The sequence below is a fragment of the Caloenas nicobarica genome, chromosome 1 (assembly GCF_036013445.1).
Source record: "Caloenas nicobarica isolate bCalNic1 chromosome 1, bCalNic1.hap1, whole genome shotgun sequence".
Classification (NCBI taxonomy): Eukaryota; Metazoa; Chordata; class Aves; order Columbiformes; family Columbidae; genus Caloenas; species Caloenas nicobarica.
The window spans coordinates 202,310,422-202,327,565 of NC_088245.1; positions in this window are offsets into that span (position 1 = coordinate 202,310,422).

Here is a 17,144-nt window from a genome sequence, read left to right on the forward strand (position 1 = left end):
CAGCTGCATCAGCCAATTCCCTCAGAACTCTGGAATGCATCTCATCAAGTACCATAGACTTATGCATGTTCAGGTTCCTCAGGTGGTCATGAACCTGATCTTCTCTTTCAGTGGGACAGATTTTGCTCTCTTGCTCCCTGTTTTGCAGTTCATTCACTCAAGCAGTGTGGGAAGAGAGCTTGCCAGCAGAGACTGAGGCAATAACATTGTTGAGTACCTCAGTCTTTTCCTTGTCTGTTGTTACCAGTTTGCTAGTTTTGATCTATTAGGTACTACACTTTTTTTGACCTTTCCTTTCACCAGCATGACTAAGGAAAAAACACTTTGATCCCTCAAGCCTTCAGCTATTGCCCTGGGAGCCATATAATCACATTTGGCATGGTGCGGGTGTCCCAGACAGTGCCTTGGATAAATCTTCACATGTACATTCCTTTTCTTCTATTATAAGATTTTGAATGCAATGAACAAAGAGGACAATCTAGATTTAGTTGCTCATATGTAGGCATGTCAGTCTGTCACGGTCTGAGACTGGTTGGGTGTTCTACCTGGCCTCTGAATGCTGCTGAAGAAGGACTTGCATTTCCTATAGATTCTGTCTGCCACATCTGTTGGCTCTATATATCAAATCTTCTAGCCCGCTCTAAATATTTCAGAAACCCTAGATTGCCAAAAATGGCATTCCAGTCATAAATATTTAGGAAATGAATCAGTCCTCGGATCATGGAATAGCTCCCTTGTTTCCATTAGTGGTAGGGACTAGATTCAGTTGCTTAAATATGACATTTAGTGACATTCTGGATGCTTCATGCTGACCTCCATCTGCCAGCTGTAAAGGATACAAGTCCCATATGTTCTGGGTCATATCTGCCAGTCCATTAGGTCATTTCAGATACATGCAGTCATTTCAGATGATACTCAGCAAATTAATAAATCCCTAGATTTCCACTGCCTATAGTGGGAATTAAGACAGCACATAAACACATTTTAATTTACATTTCTGAACTTGGGACTGAATCCCATCCCCCTGGTGTGTTAGATGGATACGGTATTCACTTCCACGTGTGAGGAACTGGATATCACTCATGTCAAAGTGGATGCAATAGAATGCACACCATCTGTTTGAGGTAGCCTTTGCTTTGAACAGTGGAGATGTTGTCCAAGACACACTCATTGGCTTAGTAAGCAGTGCTCAATTGATAACACAAAGATAATACAGACATATATACTAAACTGAGTGGGAACTGTGCCAGAATTCCACCTCGAAGGTAATGTACTAATCTTCTGAAAAGTATGAGCTTTTTTTCAGATTGCAGCCGAAAGAATAGAACTGAGCTTGTAATGTGTGACAGTTTTATATAGTTACACCTGTCAGAACAGTATGTAATAAATGGATTAGTTTGCTAATAGCACAAGGGGAATTTAAGTAAAGCAGAATAATGTTTGCTTGTTTGTTTTATCTAGTACTAAACAAATATCTACACCTCTGAGCACTGCGTCTGGCTGGGAAGAAGTTAACTTACTTCATAGCAGCCTGAACAGCCTGAAGGGTGATGTGCTTTAGTTTTGTGACTAAAGCAATGTAGAAGACTCACCAATGTTTTGGCTATTGCTGAAGGCTTGCACACAACCAAGGAGCCTATTTTTCTTTTTTCCTTTTTTTTTTTTTTTTCTTTTTTTTTCCCCACCCCTCTTTTCCTCATTCTGGCCTTCTTCCCCCTTCCTCCTGATGGGGAGGCTGGTTGCAAGGAGACACGGCTGGGTCAGCTGACCTGAACTGACCAAAGGGATATCCCATATCACATGACATCGAACTCAGAAATAAAAGCTCCAGGAAAGGAAGGGGCATGGGGGACATTTGTGGTTATGGTGTTTGCCTTCTCAAGCAATTGTCACATGTGCTGAGGACCTGCTGGCCAGGAAATGGCTGGACATCTACCTGCAGATGGGAAGTAGCAAATCAATTCCTTATGTTGCTTTGCTCCTGCACACAGCTTGTGCTTCACCTATTAAACTGTCTTTATTTTCACTCATCAGTTTTCTTGCCTTCATTCAATTTTCTCCCTGTGCCTCAGGAGAGAGGAGCAATCAAGCAGCTGTGTGGATGCTTGGCTGCTGGTTGGGGTCAACCCACTGTACTCTGAGACTCCTTGCCATAATCCTATCATTAGTTTGACTTCTAACATGAACAACAAGTTTAGTGTATTTTAGTCTGTTCTCAACATAAAGTGATTTTACATAAAAAGCATACCCTAACATGACTTTAGCTGAGCAGCTGGCAAGAAATATTTAATACTGTTCTGTATTTTTCTTAGCTTAATTATGATTTCACAGCCAGCTTTTATTGCACTAGTCTTAAACACAGCAAAGTAACTGTCACCTCGGTAAGTGCAAACGTACAGTTCTTCCTAGTAGCTATTTCTCTCCATGCAAACATTTCCCCCATGACATCTCTTGGAACTGTGAAACTTCCTCACATGGTCTGTCTTTGTGCCTCTGTAGTCATAACACTAGGGATGACACTTTGAGAAATCAGTAACTGAATTAGTTCAAGAAGTGTGGGATCAACTGCAGAAGCATATAGGAAAAATAGTCCAATTCTCCTTTCATTGCCTTCAGTACCTCATCTTCTAAGGATGGATTCCAAATGTGAACACTGAGAGCTGCTGAATTCCTGCCAGCTGGAGCACAGCAGAAGACAATATTTGCAAAGTGTGAAAGGAAAGCAGTGAAAGGCAGTCCAGATATTGGTGGAAGTGGGGATGGGGGAAAGAGGGGAGGAAAAAAAATTGTCACTCCAGGCACAGATATGGCACTGCAAAGTCTTTTTCTGAGCTGAGCTAAATATGCTTTTAAAGACAACGTGTATCTGTGAAAACAATTCGTAGGTCACAAAGTCTTTCTTGGTGGAATGAGTTTTGAAATGAGCCTAGTTCATTTCATTGGCCTCGTGTCACATTTAAGGTATCACAAATCCTTCCATTAGGGAGGAAATCAGTTTACCTACTGGTGAGCCAGAGACATGAAACATAGGAATTGTATAACAGCAAGTTGGACTTTGCAGGAAAAGTGACAGGATAGCTTGATAAAGTAGATGAACTTCTCTGGCAGTTTGTAAGTCCTTCATTCATTCTGTGCCCCTGAATAGGAGCAGATGCACTGTTCTGACATGAAACAAAATTTCAAAGGTTTAGTGCCCGAATGGGAGATCAGGCTGCAGTGCATTTCAATTCCAATGAAGCTCCACCACTAATCATGTCCCTTCTAGAGTATTTTGTCATTGGTACTGGCTAAAAAGAAACATATTCCCAGAAGTCTGATTAGCATAACAGCCAATTGATTTAGTGGAGGGCCACCCAGAAAATATTTAGTAATTTACCATTGATGGAATTTTGAAACATATATCAGTATAGAGTAAAAAGGTAAAAAAACCCTGTTACTTAAATGTTGACTTTGCATCATAATTACCACACAGTGATAGCTACTAAAATTATGAATGTGTTGAAGATACTAGTTTTCAATGACAACTGCAATTTCAATTAAACGCTGTTCAATTGCTAGAGGTAACAACACAGTTAAGGGCTCTAAATATAAGCCAGTTGTTGGTGAGTAGAAAGTTGATATACATCTGCTGATCTGTGGTAATTCATTATGTAAATGCAACTCAGCCCAAAGCAAATACAATGTAATCCAAGTTAACATAGCCACTAATGGAAAAGGAATACTCTAAATTCAATTATCTTGTATTTGTCATGAGGTAGGAGTACAAACATGGATATTTATTGCAGATTAGTTAATGTATGCTTTTGTCTAGGATAACTTGTTCATGTTCTCCAGCCTTAAGTCACATTTGTGGCATATTATTTTAGTATTCAGAACTTATTTATAGTCAAGGTGTGTCCTTTTTATTTTTTTTCCTTTTAATTTTTTTTCCCTGTTTAAAGCAATATAAAACAAGGCTAAACTGAATGAAGTTAACTATGCATATTAAAAATATTTAAAGTTTAAAGATAATCTCAGTGTTGAATTTCTGAGTTTATCAGAAATGGCAGCTTTTTCTCCTTTTATGCAACTTTTGGTTTTTTTTGTGAGACTGAAATTAAATATTCAAATTATTTGACATAGCTACCAGCATGGTTTTCTGCTGAGGGCAATAAGATGGTCAATAATACAAGCAGAATTTTTAAAATATGCCCAGCCTAATGTGATCTAATTGCCTTACACACACAGCCATTAGAAAGAGTCCCTCCCATCATAAAAGAATATCAAATTTGAGACCACCTGATAAACCCAAATAACACACATCTGTGGGACTTAATGACATGCACCCCAGGGTCATGAGGGAACTGGCTGATGTAGCTGCCAAGCCATTCTCCATAATTTTTCAACAGGCATGGCAGTCAGGCGAAGTCCCCAGTGACTGGGCAAAAGCAAATATTGCAACCAATTTTAATAAGAGTGACAAGGGACAAGGAGGACCCTGGGAACTACTGACCAGTTAGCCTCACTGTTAGAGAATAGACTGCCTTAGCTCATTGAATTATTTGGTATACTGCTTCTTATAAAATTTGTTTAGAAGATGCTTATATAGAATTCACTTAGAATAGATAAGTTTGCTTAGCATAACTTCCGCAAGCTGTGAACTTTTGAACCTTCTTATTTGTTAAGTAAAAAAGGCCTCAGAGTCTTCAAGCTAGAACATAAGGGAAACTGTACCTCTGGAGATAAGTAAAGAAACAGAACGGCCTCTAACAGAAGACGAGAAACAGAAAAATGTTTTGACTATTACCAAGAACTTACTTTGCTCCAGCTGCAAGTGCAAAGTCACAACTGAATGTCAGGACTTGGATTGGAGGCGCACCTGATGAAAATGAAGAGATCCAATGAAGAATGGGGAGACCTCAGATTCTAATTATGCAGTTGGCCCAGATCGATGTGCGGAGGGGTGGAGGCTTGGATTGTGGGAGTATAATTGTCCAAGTTTTTTTTCTGCTGAGGGTCCCTCTTTGGGAGGCACCCAGCTCAAACTGCTCTGCATTGTACATTGCAAAGAAATTATTTATTTTAGAAGAATTTCTGGAATCCATGCCTGAGTCTCTGCTACAGGAAACCTAAGGAAAGGGAACTTCTCTAACACTCACCTCGGGGCCTGGCAAGATCATGGAACACATCCCCCTGGAAGAAATGTCGAAACATAGGGAAGACCAGGAGGTGATTAGACACAGCCAACATGGCTCCTTCAAGGCAAATTGTACTTAGTGGCTTTTTTTGATGGAGTGACTACATCAGTGGACAAGGGAAGAGCTAGGGATGTCATCTACCTTGACTTCTGTAAGGTCTTTGATATGGCTCCCCACAATATTCTTGACTCTGTATTGGAAAGATGTGGTTTGATGCGTACATAGTTAGATGGATAAGTAATTGGCTGGATGGCTGCATTCAAAAAGTTACAGTCAATGGCTCAATGTCCAAGTGGAAATCAGTAATGACTGGTGTCCTTGGAGTAGTGCACCCATCTCTGGGGTCCACAGCACAAGAAGAATGTGGACCTGTTAGAATGGAGCCAGAGTAGGGCCACAAAAATGATCCAAATCCTGGAACACCTCTTCTATGAAGACAGACTGAGGGAGCTGGGGCTGTTCAGCCTGGAGAAGACAAGACTCTGGGAACATCTTACTGTGATGTTTCAATACTTTAAAGGAAACTTATAAGAAAGATTGAAAGAGATTTTTACCAAGCCCTGTAGTGATGGGGCAAAGGGCAGTGGTTTAAAACTGAAAGTAGATTTAGTTTGGACATAAGGAAGAAATTTTTTACCATTAAGGTGTTGAGACACTGGAACAAGTTGCCCAGAGAAGCTGTGGATGCCTTATCTCTGGAAGTGTTCAAGGCAAGTTTGGCAGGACTTTAAACAACCTGATCTAGTGAAAGATGTCCCTGTCCATGGAGAGGGATGGACTAGATGATATTTAAAGATCTATGATTCTATGAATCTACTACTGTATGGTTCTATGATTCTATGAAATTGTCACAAAAGGCTGCTTCTGGCTTTCTTATAAAGTTTTGGCCAACTTGTTTGTTTGTTAATTTGTTTACTTGTTTGTTTTAAGAAAGACAACTTTCACTGATAAATCTCACCAAGTCTACAAGGCTATTTTAAAGACTAGCAGGTCTCTGAAAAAGTCAAGGCGGTATGAAAGGATGTAAAATTTTGAAAACAAATGAGATGGATTTTTTGGTGTTTGGTGGTGGATTAACAGATGGCTGATGAAAGAATGCAGATATTTAGAAAGAGTGAATGTGTTTTTATTTCAGGAATGAGAAATTGGAGAAAGTTAGAAAGTAGGGGAAGGGTAGTGCTGTGATAAAAATAACACCTACAACAGATTTTATGGAATCGATTTGTCCAGGTTTTTAGTCTTTTTTTTCTTCTTTTTTTTTTTTTTTTTTGTTTTTAATGTGAGATGTTGAAACAGAGTAAGTGAGTTACATTGGAATTATGGAAAAGCAAAAGAATGTATTAAACAAGAGATACAAAAGGGTATCAAGCATGATTCTTTCAGCTTTCTTGAAACAGTAATTTTCTCTTTCTCATTTACATACATTGAAAGGAAATTTTGAGATGGGTGAATGCTTTGGTATAAAGCCAATGTGACTCTTTGTATAGATACAAAATGAAACCAAATTGCAGACAATTACGTAAATTAGGATATGATTTCTTGTTGAATGGATCTTTTTGAAACATGTTAGGTGAAAACCTTTTCAATTTTTCCAAAGTTTGCCTACATACTTTAGTAAAATCTATAGTATCTCCTGACAAAAACGTCCTTACTTGTAAATTTAAACATAACTGTAACCACACTCTATTGCTTGTGTTCAAGAAACTTGAAGTGGCAAAAGAAAAATGCTCCAATACCCTGAGAACAAGTACCAAAAAAAAAAAAAATCCTCAAATATAATGAGTGAGTACACTATAAAAAACTGTGTTAAACAAGAATGAAATCTCCATGGGCTGCAGGGGGACAGCCAGCCTCATGCAGAATTGTTTTTCTCACATATTCCTACTTTCTCCCAGCTACAAGTGTGCAGGTTATTTTTTTCCCTTCTTAGATACATTATCTCAGTGGTGTCACCTTTGTTGCTGATTGGCTCAACCTTGGCCAGTGGTGGGTCCATCTTGGAGCTTTGGATCTGTTGAACACAGGAGAAGCTTCTAGCAGCTTTTCACAAAAGCCAACCCTTTAACCCTATCCAGTACCAAAAACTTGTCATGCAAACCAAATACACGGAGGAAATATTCCCGTATAAAAGCCTGCCTTTGTAGAATATGTACATATTAAAAGAACTGACAGTTAACTGAACATGCCTTTACAACATCATCTTTGGATACAAAATAGTCCCCAGTAGGCAGAACAATGGATTTTATGCCCCGAGGTTCAGAGGTATTACTTAAGTCTGACATTAGTGCTGAATAATCATGGTTAAGAGAGAAATCTTCTCAAAACCAATACTGCTTACTGGGTTTTTAAAAATTGTTTATATACATTTATACATAGTAATGTCTCTCATGTATATAATAAATGCATATAATAAATATAAATATAAATATCTAATCCTTGTTTAACACTGTAGTTTACTCATAAGTCTAATGCTTGAAAAACAGGGTGGAGTATAAGACTTCAGCAGACTTATAATGTTCTAGTCCACAAGGCATCCCCATCTCCTCGGAATAAACTGTGATATTATACAGGATATTGGATGATTTCTGGAGATCATGAGAGACTGAATTTTTTTCTAAGAATGAGAAAACTAAATGACTACACATTGATTGTCAAAGTTTATCTTTACAGTTGGGAAACTGTAACAAAGGACAGATTTTGAGGCTAGTCTGTTCCCCAGTACACTGTATGGTACCAGACTTGTCTGAGTTAAATTCTGTCAGAAGCTCCAAGCTTACGGTTAATTTGCATTAAAAAAACATCTTTCCTGATTTAAAAACATGCAGAATCACCACAACTCTTGATAAGGTATTTAAATAGTCAATTATCTTAACTTTCTAAAGAAATGGACGTTTCATATCACTTTGAAGTTAGTTCAAATTTCTTGCTATTTGACTGTAATGTATTGTTAGATTCTAAATTTAAGAGCTTTATATTAACAAGTGTCAGTTTCTTTCTCTATTAGCAAGTGTAGACACTCACAGACCATAACATTCATAACCATTTCTTTGATATTATAATAGACTGTACTGCCTGAGTATTTCATTAGAATGCGTATTTTATAATCTTACATGTATTTTGGCACTACTCTGAGCCCTCTTCAATTTTTCAGTAACCTTCAAATATGGATGCCAGAAATGGCTACAGATTTAAGGAGTGTTACAGTAGGACCAAATAAAGAAAAAATATAATATCTAAAGATACTTATTGTTTACCTTTTTGCATATCCAAATGCCATATTAGTCCTGATGTTCAAAATATTAACCTGGAATATAATGTCCAAATAGTTATTTACTAACTGCGATATTTCAGAGCCCTCCCCATATCTCCTCCATTCCCTAGGTATCTGTTCCTCAAAATCTTGTAGCTTTGGCCTACATACTCAGTTGTGCATGTCTACATTTGCCTGTAACCAAACACACATTTTTTGTTTACAAGCCAACTACCAGCTCATGAACTGATTCAGACCTGACTTTTCTGTTATTTGCCTTTCCTCCAATGTTGATGCCGTCAGTCCCTACTTAATGTCTTTTGAGTTGTTTTAAAATCAAGACAGTGTTATCTTCAGGACCTTACTACAGATTACTTGTCATTGATTCCCAGCTACATTTTTTATTTCAGAACGTACCCTTTCTAAGTGAATAATTTTATTCAGATTGTCTTCATAGCAATAAAAATTTCAGTGCAACAAAGTATTTCCTAAAATGTATAGATACTAAACAAGCACACATAAAAACACATCTAAAAAACTCCTTGTGTTTAATGACGACTAGGCTAATTAGTAGCAACCCTAAACAACATCAATTTTAGTCATTAATTTTACCTGGTTTGTTGTATGAAACACAGTTCCCCAGTTGAGTTACTCCAGATTCAGGTCAAAAAATATTGCTTTATGTCTGTTCTCATTACTTTTATACTGTTTCCATTGCAGATTTGTACAAAACATGTATGTTACAAGGGAACAAAGAAACACAAGGACTATGAATCATATAGATTGAATGAAACGTGTCCATGAGTTCTGGAAGAAATACCAATAGAAAATATCAACAGTGGTCACATATATGTAATATCCTTAGCCTACCTTGTTTCTCAAAACTGTAAAGTAGTGGGAATTACAGATTACTGATATTTCAGTTATAGAAAATCATCATGAAGCTAAAGTATCCTGGAACTGTAATATTTAGGCAAGCTTGATTTCACATAGTGAGGCTTACAGTGTTTCTGTACAGAACTGTGCATATGTTTCTTAATAATTTAAGTAGCTAATAAAGCAAGAGATTAGTGTGATCCATTAAATATAATTTCTTTTGCATTTGATGAAATTCTTCCTCAAAGACTAGCGACAAAAATAGGCATAGAATAATAGCCAAAGTTATGACATAATTATAATGTTTAATGAAAACAAAGCTTCTATAGGTATGTCAGTGATAAAAGGAAAACTAGGAAAAATGTGGACCCTTTCCAGAAGGAAATGGGAGACCTGGTTAACCAAGATTTGGAGAAGGCTGAGGTACTAAACAACTTTTCCTTTTTGCCTCATTCTTCACTGGCAGGTGCTATAGCCACATCACCCAAGGCAGGGACTGGGAGAATGAAGAACTACTCACTGGAGGAGATCAGATTTGAGATCATCTAAGGAACCTGAAAGTGCACAAGTCCATGGGACCTGATGAGATACATCCATGGGTCCTGAGGGAACTGGTGGATGAAATTGCCAAGAAACTATCCATTATATTTTAGAAGTTGTGGCAGTTCAGTGAAGTTCCAACTGACTGGAAAATGGGAAACATAACCCCATTTTTAAAAAGGGTAAAATGGAAGACCTAGGGAACTATAGGCCAGTCAGTCTCACCTCTGTGCTCAGCAGTTCATATTAGCTACCTGGACTTGTGCAAAGTCTTTGACACTGTCCTGCATGACATCCTTGTCTCTAAATTGGAGAGACATGGATTTGATGATGGATAAAGAATTGGATGGATTGGTCAAAATCTTTATGTCCAAGTGGAGACCAGTGATGAGTGGCATTCCTCAAAAGTTGGTATTGGGACCGGCGCTATTTAACATCTTTGTCAGCGGCATGAACAGTGGGGCTGAGTGCACCCTTGGGAAGTTTGCTAACAACACCAAGCTGTGTGGTGCTGTCAACATGCTGGAGAAAAGGAATGCCATCAGAGGGACTTAACAGGCTTGAAAAGTAGGCCCATACAAATCTCATGAACAAGGCCAAGTGCAAGGCCCTACACCAGGATCAGGGCAATCCCAAATATCGAGACAGACTGGATGGAGAATGGGTCAAGAGTAGCACTGTGGAGAAGGACCTGGAGGGGTACTGGTGGATGAGAACATCAACGTGAGCCAGCAAAGTGCACTAGTGGCCCAGAAGACAAACTGTATCCTGGGCCGCATCAAGAGAAGCGTGACCAGCAGAGCAAGGGAGGTGATTCTCCCCCTCCACACCACTGTCATGAGACCCCACCTGGAGTACTGTGTTCAGCTTTGGAGCCCCCAACATAAGAAGGACATGGACCTGTTGGAGTGAGTCTAGGGGAAGGCCATGAAGATGATCAGAGGGCTGGAGCACCTCTCCTATGCAGATAGGCTGAGAGAGTGTGGGTTGGTCAGCCTGCAGAAGAGAAGACTCCAGGGAGACCATATAGCAGCCTTCCAGTACCTAAGGGGGCCCTACAGGAAAGCTGGAGAGGGTCTTTTACAAGGTCATGCAGCGATAGAATAAGGTGTAATGGCTCTAAACTGAAGGAGGGTTCATTTAGATTAGGCATAAGGAAGAACAGGCTGCCCAGGGAGGTTGTGGAGTCTCCTTCTCTGCAGACATTCAAACCCGCCTGGACGCCTTCCTGTGTAACCTCATCTGGGTGTTCCTGCTCCGGCAGGGGGATTGGACTAGATGATCTTTTGAGGTCCCTTCCAATCCCTAACATTCTGTGATTCTGTGATTCTGTGAAATTCTTCATCATGAGGCTTGAGAGGTACTGGAACAGACTGCCCAGAGAAGCTGTGGGTTCCCCTTCCCTAGAAGTGTTCAGGGCCAGGCTGGATGGGGCTTTGAGTAACTTGGTCTAGCAGAAGGTGTCCCTGCCCAGGGGTAAGTGGGAACTAGGCTATCCTTAAGGTCCCTTCCAACCCAAATGATTCTATAACTATGATTCTATGAAAACTGGAGAAAAAAAGCAAGGAAGGAAGGAGGGAAGGAAGGAGGGAAGGAGGGAAAGAAGGAGGGAAGGAAGGAAGGAAGGAAGGAAGGAAGGAAGGAAGGAAGGAAGGAAGGAAGGAAGGAAGGAAGGAAGGAGGCTGCCTTTGAAAGTACAGTTTTTCAGCATGTACAGTCTCCTTCAACAGGAACTACCATCTCAGTTATTCTTTGAAAAGTTATTCTCTGTTTTGAACCTGTGTAAAAGTTTCACTTTATACATCCCATTTCTTGTAGTAGAAACGAATTTAGATGATTGTTCCTCCTTCACCTCTTCCACGCTACTAAGAATTTTGTAAACTACTATCATGTTATTTGTATTTTCTTTTCAGTCTTAGTCTGTTAAATCCCTTGCTATATGAAATGTGTTCTCTTTGATTGTCTTTGTCACTTTTCTTTGAAGCTTTTAAAGTATTAATGTATTTTTTTTTGCACTGGAGGGACATGGTTTCTGTGCAGTTATCAGAACTGGGTGAACCATGGATTTCTGTAATGTCAGAATGATGCTCACTTCCTAGTTTCCTAATTATTTTCTAAATATTCTGAATATTTGATTAGTATTTTTGGCTGCTGCTGTCACATCTGCACTGAACTCTTTCTCCTAACCACAATGTTGTCTGCATGAGTGGAAACAGTCACTTTAAATTTCCTGACTATGCATGTGAAAAAAATGATTCTTTTTCCTACATGTGCTATTTTAAATGTATATACTTTTTCTTTCATTGTCCATAGAGTTTTTAAGAATCACACTGTTCTCCCAAGGTTCTGCAGCCCTTTGCAATTGGCTCTTCCCTTTGCCATCCAGCAAACTTTCTCATGGCACTATTCACTCTGTTTCCGACTGCTGACATTGATCTGAAAGGGAATACACACCACCTAGTGCGATTCTCCAGTGTGATTACCTACCCTTTGTCCTTTCCTTTTTCCTGTGGAAACAAACATACAAATATTGTCTTTTTACTTTTTAGTTCAGGTCAAAGAGAAACAAAACAGAAATAAAGACACTTATATTTCCTGTCCCCATATGTATATACTCTCTATAATCCCACTGATTTCTGCACGCAGTCTCTTTCTCCAAACATAACCTTCTGAAAATGTGATGCTTTGTTAAAATATGAATGTGATTCAGCTCAGGAATACTTTTTGCAGCAAGTGAAGTTTGTTCTTTGGCTTTCAATTCCCACACATTTATTTTCAGTAAGCCATGTTTAGACTGCCTCACTAATAGCTACATTTGCTTAAAGAAATATAGTGTCAACTGCCTTAAGCTTCTTATTTTTTCACATTTTTAACAAACTGTCAGAAAAATTGTTTCGTATATGCTCACTAGCTTACTTACTCTGAAAGTAGTGAAATTACTTGATTATCTCTGTTCAGTATTCCTGCTTTTAACAAACCAAAAGTTTTATTAGAAAGAGGAAAGTGATGTCTTACAGTTACAACTTAGGAGTCAAGGCTCATAGGTAACTCAATTCCACTGAGATACTTGTAAAATAGCTGTTAAAAGGGTTGATCTGGCCTTCAGCCTCTCCTATAAGTTTAATGATGAAAAATAAACAATTCCAGTTTTCCGAAGTTAAGAAAGGGCAATATTTCTCCTACGACATTACATATATATATATATCTTTGAATCTAAAAAAAAGGAAAGGTAGTACTTCCAAACAAATTATTTTACTCAGTGGCTGATAAAATTTGGGTTCAAACTTCTCCTTTGCTTCTAGATACCAGAACTTATTTCCCCCCAAATGAGAAACCTAACTACCATCATGATCAGTCACAGCTCATGATAGTCTTCAGTCTCTTTTCAAAATGGATGAAATGACATTTTGCATTTGATAGTGTGATTTTCTTCTGAGCTGATGAGAGAAAGCAGATTTATCTTCTGATTCCTCCAGATGGAAGGCCTTAAGTGATGGCTTCTCCCAGTCTCTCAGAAGTAAGTATTCTGCTACTTTATGTGAAATGGATCCACTGCTTCAGGAGGGATTAAGAAGTGTCTCACTGATCTCCACTAGAATGCCATACAAAGCAGCAATTTAAGTTAAATTCTTATAAAGTTCAGACTATCTCAGGCAGATGATGATTGAGTCTTTTCTCCCTGTCTGCTTTGCAAATGAACTGATCATAAACTCTTTTGGTTCTTTGTAAGATGAAGAAGTTGGAATGCACACTGACTGCATCAGACACAGCAAGTGAAATAATAGAAAGGAAATTAACTACTTTAAATGTGTCCCACACTTCATGCTAAATCAAAATCTTAACTAAATCAAAACCTTAGGTTAAAAACAAACAAACAAACAAAACTCCAAAACAACCAAACCCGGTCTTATTTCAAAGAATTAGTCTTCTTCTGTTTTCTCAAAATACAGAAATGAAATACTGGAGAAATACATTCATTCCAGTCTATAATTCATTGAATATTTTCATAGAATCATAGAATCATAAAATAGTTTGGCTTGGAAGGGACCTTAAAGGCCATCTAGTCCAACCTCCCTGCCATGAGCAGGGACATCTTCACCCAGATCAGGTTGCTCAGAGCCTCGTCCAGCCTGGTCTTGAGTGTTGCCAGGGATGGGGCATCTACCACCTCTCAGGGCAACCTGTTCCACTATTGTACCACCCTCATTGTAAAAAAGAAATTCTTCCTCATGTCTAGCCTGAATCTCCCCTCTTCTAGTTTAAAACCATTACCCCATGTCCTATTACAATAGGCCCTGCTAAAAAGTCTGTCTCCACCTTTCTTATAGGCCCCTTTTACGGACTGAAAGGCCGCAGGCTGAACAGTCCCAACTCTCTCAGCCTGTCCTCCCAGCAGAGCTGTTCCAGCCTCTGATCATTTCTGTGGCTCCTCTGGCCCCTCTCCAACAGGTCCATGTCTTTCCTGCACTGAGGGCTCCAGAGCTGGACACAGGACTCCAGGTGGGGTCTCACCAGAGCGGAGCAGAGGGGCAGAATCACCTCCCTTGATCTGCTGGTCACACTCCTTTTGACGCAGCTCAGGATACAACTGGCCTTCTGGACTGATTGGCCTTTTACCACTAGCTTGACAATTTTCTGTGGGTAGACACTGAGAACAAATCTGTTACTTATTTGATGAAAGTTTTTGTATGAAAATATGTAAATATGTGAAAAGTCCATGACCTAATCTCTATAATAATTGTGATTAATCAAGTTGTAACTGATCAGTTAAGAGATCTGTCTTATTTCTAAATAATTTATGGACTAAATGCAGTATATCTCCTGTTGAAGTTTCTTGGAACGTTTACACATTGCTGTGTAGACAAACTTCAGGTCACATTGTTAGGGTTAGAAGACTATACTTCATGTTAGATAACTTGCAATTCTATCTACAGAGATCTGAACATTCACTATCATATTTATTCAAGGAATGATATTAGTTCAAGGGGATTGAATTATCCTTAAGCTTCCCATTGTACAATGGACCCCAACAAATTATGTTAAAAATACACCCCAGTGTCTCTGTTTGCCATGTATGGACTATGATATTTCTTTGTCTTCTACTGCTTAAGCAATGAAGAAGTACAAAGAGTTGTATTAGTCCTAGTATCCCAATTAATATAATTAATTTTTTGAATCCCACTATCTGCTGTCAAGTCTTCACAGAAAAATAAGTGAGAGAAATCGGCTTTGTGCAGCAGTTAACAGTTTTTCAGAACAGCAATGTGAGAATTAGTTGCTACTTTTCACATTCAGTTTGTTTTTTCTATTTCTTGCTGCCTGAGAGACTCGTGAATGGAAAAACAAGTGGGCTCAACTGCTTTTGTACACCTCAGGACTGTGGAAAACAAAAGAAAAAAATCCCCCTAATGACTTCATGTCCCTTTAAGATGAATTAGTAGTTACACAAATGACATTTCTGTATCAGTTTAAAAGCAGGGTAAATGAGAGGTGAATTTGGTTTACAGGTGAAATTCTATCCTCAGTGACTCAAAGCGGGAGGTGAGGGTTGTTATTAACTCAGTGGTGCTGGAATTTCTCCTGGAGATTGTAAAACCTTTCAGGAGTTTGTAATAACATTAAGGTATAGAAATGGTGTTTCTCATTCTATAAGTTTTACTAGTCGTTGTTTATGACAACTTATATTTGCATCTTTGAATTACAGATATTTTAACTTGTCATTTTATGAAAAAATGTGAATTCCCAAGGTTTCTAGTTGGGATTTCCGAGAGACTGCAGCATCTCACAAAAGTGGTACATGTTCCTAAACAGGTACAGAATAAGTGTAACAAAAAATGCAAGATCAATTAAAAAGGAAAAGACTGGGGGGGGGCTCAATAGAATAAAGGGAAAAATCTAGTATCAGGGAACATAATGCAGAATGATGATATTGTTAGAATTCACTAGATGTTATGGAATCCACTACATGCAATGGTATGCGTTGCAGAGGAGGAGATACTTTCTAAAATCTTCTAAAAAACTTCCTTGGATTTTTTTTTTTCTTGTGGTTGCTAGTTTCATTTTGTTTATATCCTTAGCCCACAACGATGAGACTTTGATTCCATTTTGTGCTATAGGCCATGGTTGCAACATATGCAAATACAGATTTAGTAATAATAGTAATAATTGAAAGGCAGAAGTATGTAGCAGTGTAATTTCTGATACCATTCCATTAACAATTGTTCTGCAGCTTCTTCATAGAGGAATTTTGTCTTGATGAGGACAGAAAAGGAAGCAATCACAGACCAATGAGTTGCTTTCCAATGGTTAGGAGGGTTTGTGTCTGTATGAGGTGGTATTGCTTTATATCATCCCTTTCCAACTGATGTCACTGCCTGACATCAGAGATATACATTGTGGGGATTATCCACATAGAGACTATCACTGAAAGGAATAATATGGGAGAAGAATACTCCCATCCCTTATTGGCTGCAAAAGCAAAGTTTTATGTATTCTTTTTGTCCTTATTTTACTGCTAGAAATCCCAGTAAAATAGCAGGGGGTAATTCATAGTTTAGTTAATTAACATGCTGCCAGTGCAGATGAACTAAGTCTCATAGAAAGCACATGCAATCCTGGAAGAAGCACTGCAGGAGTCCCTTTTAGTTTACGGCAATTCAATACAAAAGCAAACAAAAAAAGGTTTAAATGGAGGACTTCGTAGAAAATAAAATATCTCAATTAATAATAATTAATAATTGAAAGAATAGTCAATAAATATTGGAATATTTGCATATTTGAGATTCATAACCTCTAACTAAATTTGTTGTGGCTTCTTTGGTGTACAATAAATTGTAAACAAAAACTATCCGGAAACGGAAGCACATAGAAACACAACCAGTCAAAATAGGTTTCTGCTTGAAAAATGGTTTTGTTAGAGTTCCACAGTGAAGAGACTTGATGTATTCTGCATGGATTATATGTCAATTTAAAAGTCCTTTTTTTTTTTTTTTTAATTGAAGTAGAGGTGGTAGTTTTTCTCTCAACATATGCCTTGATTTAGGAATCAAATTACACCTTTCTTGTTTGTTTGTTTGTTTGTTTTTATCATCCCCCAATATTTAGGTTCTGGAGACAAAATCTGGTCTTCTGGGAGCAACCAGAAGACTCTATTGCCTGCTGTTTACACGCTGCATGAGACTGGAAACACAGCTCTGCTGAGGAGTATACTCCAGCTCACTAAGCCTAGAAATGCTGACTCTGAGTGTTGCTCTGAAAAAGACAATAAAAGATTCATTTATCTCACTCATGGACACTGAGAA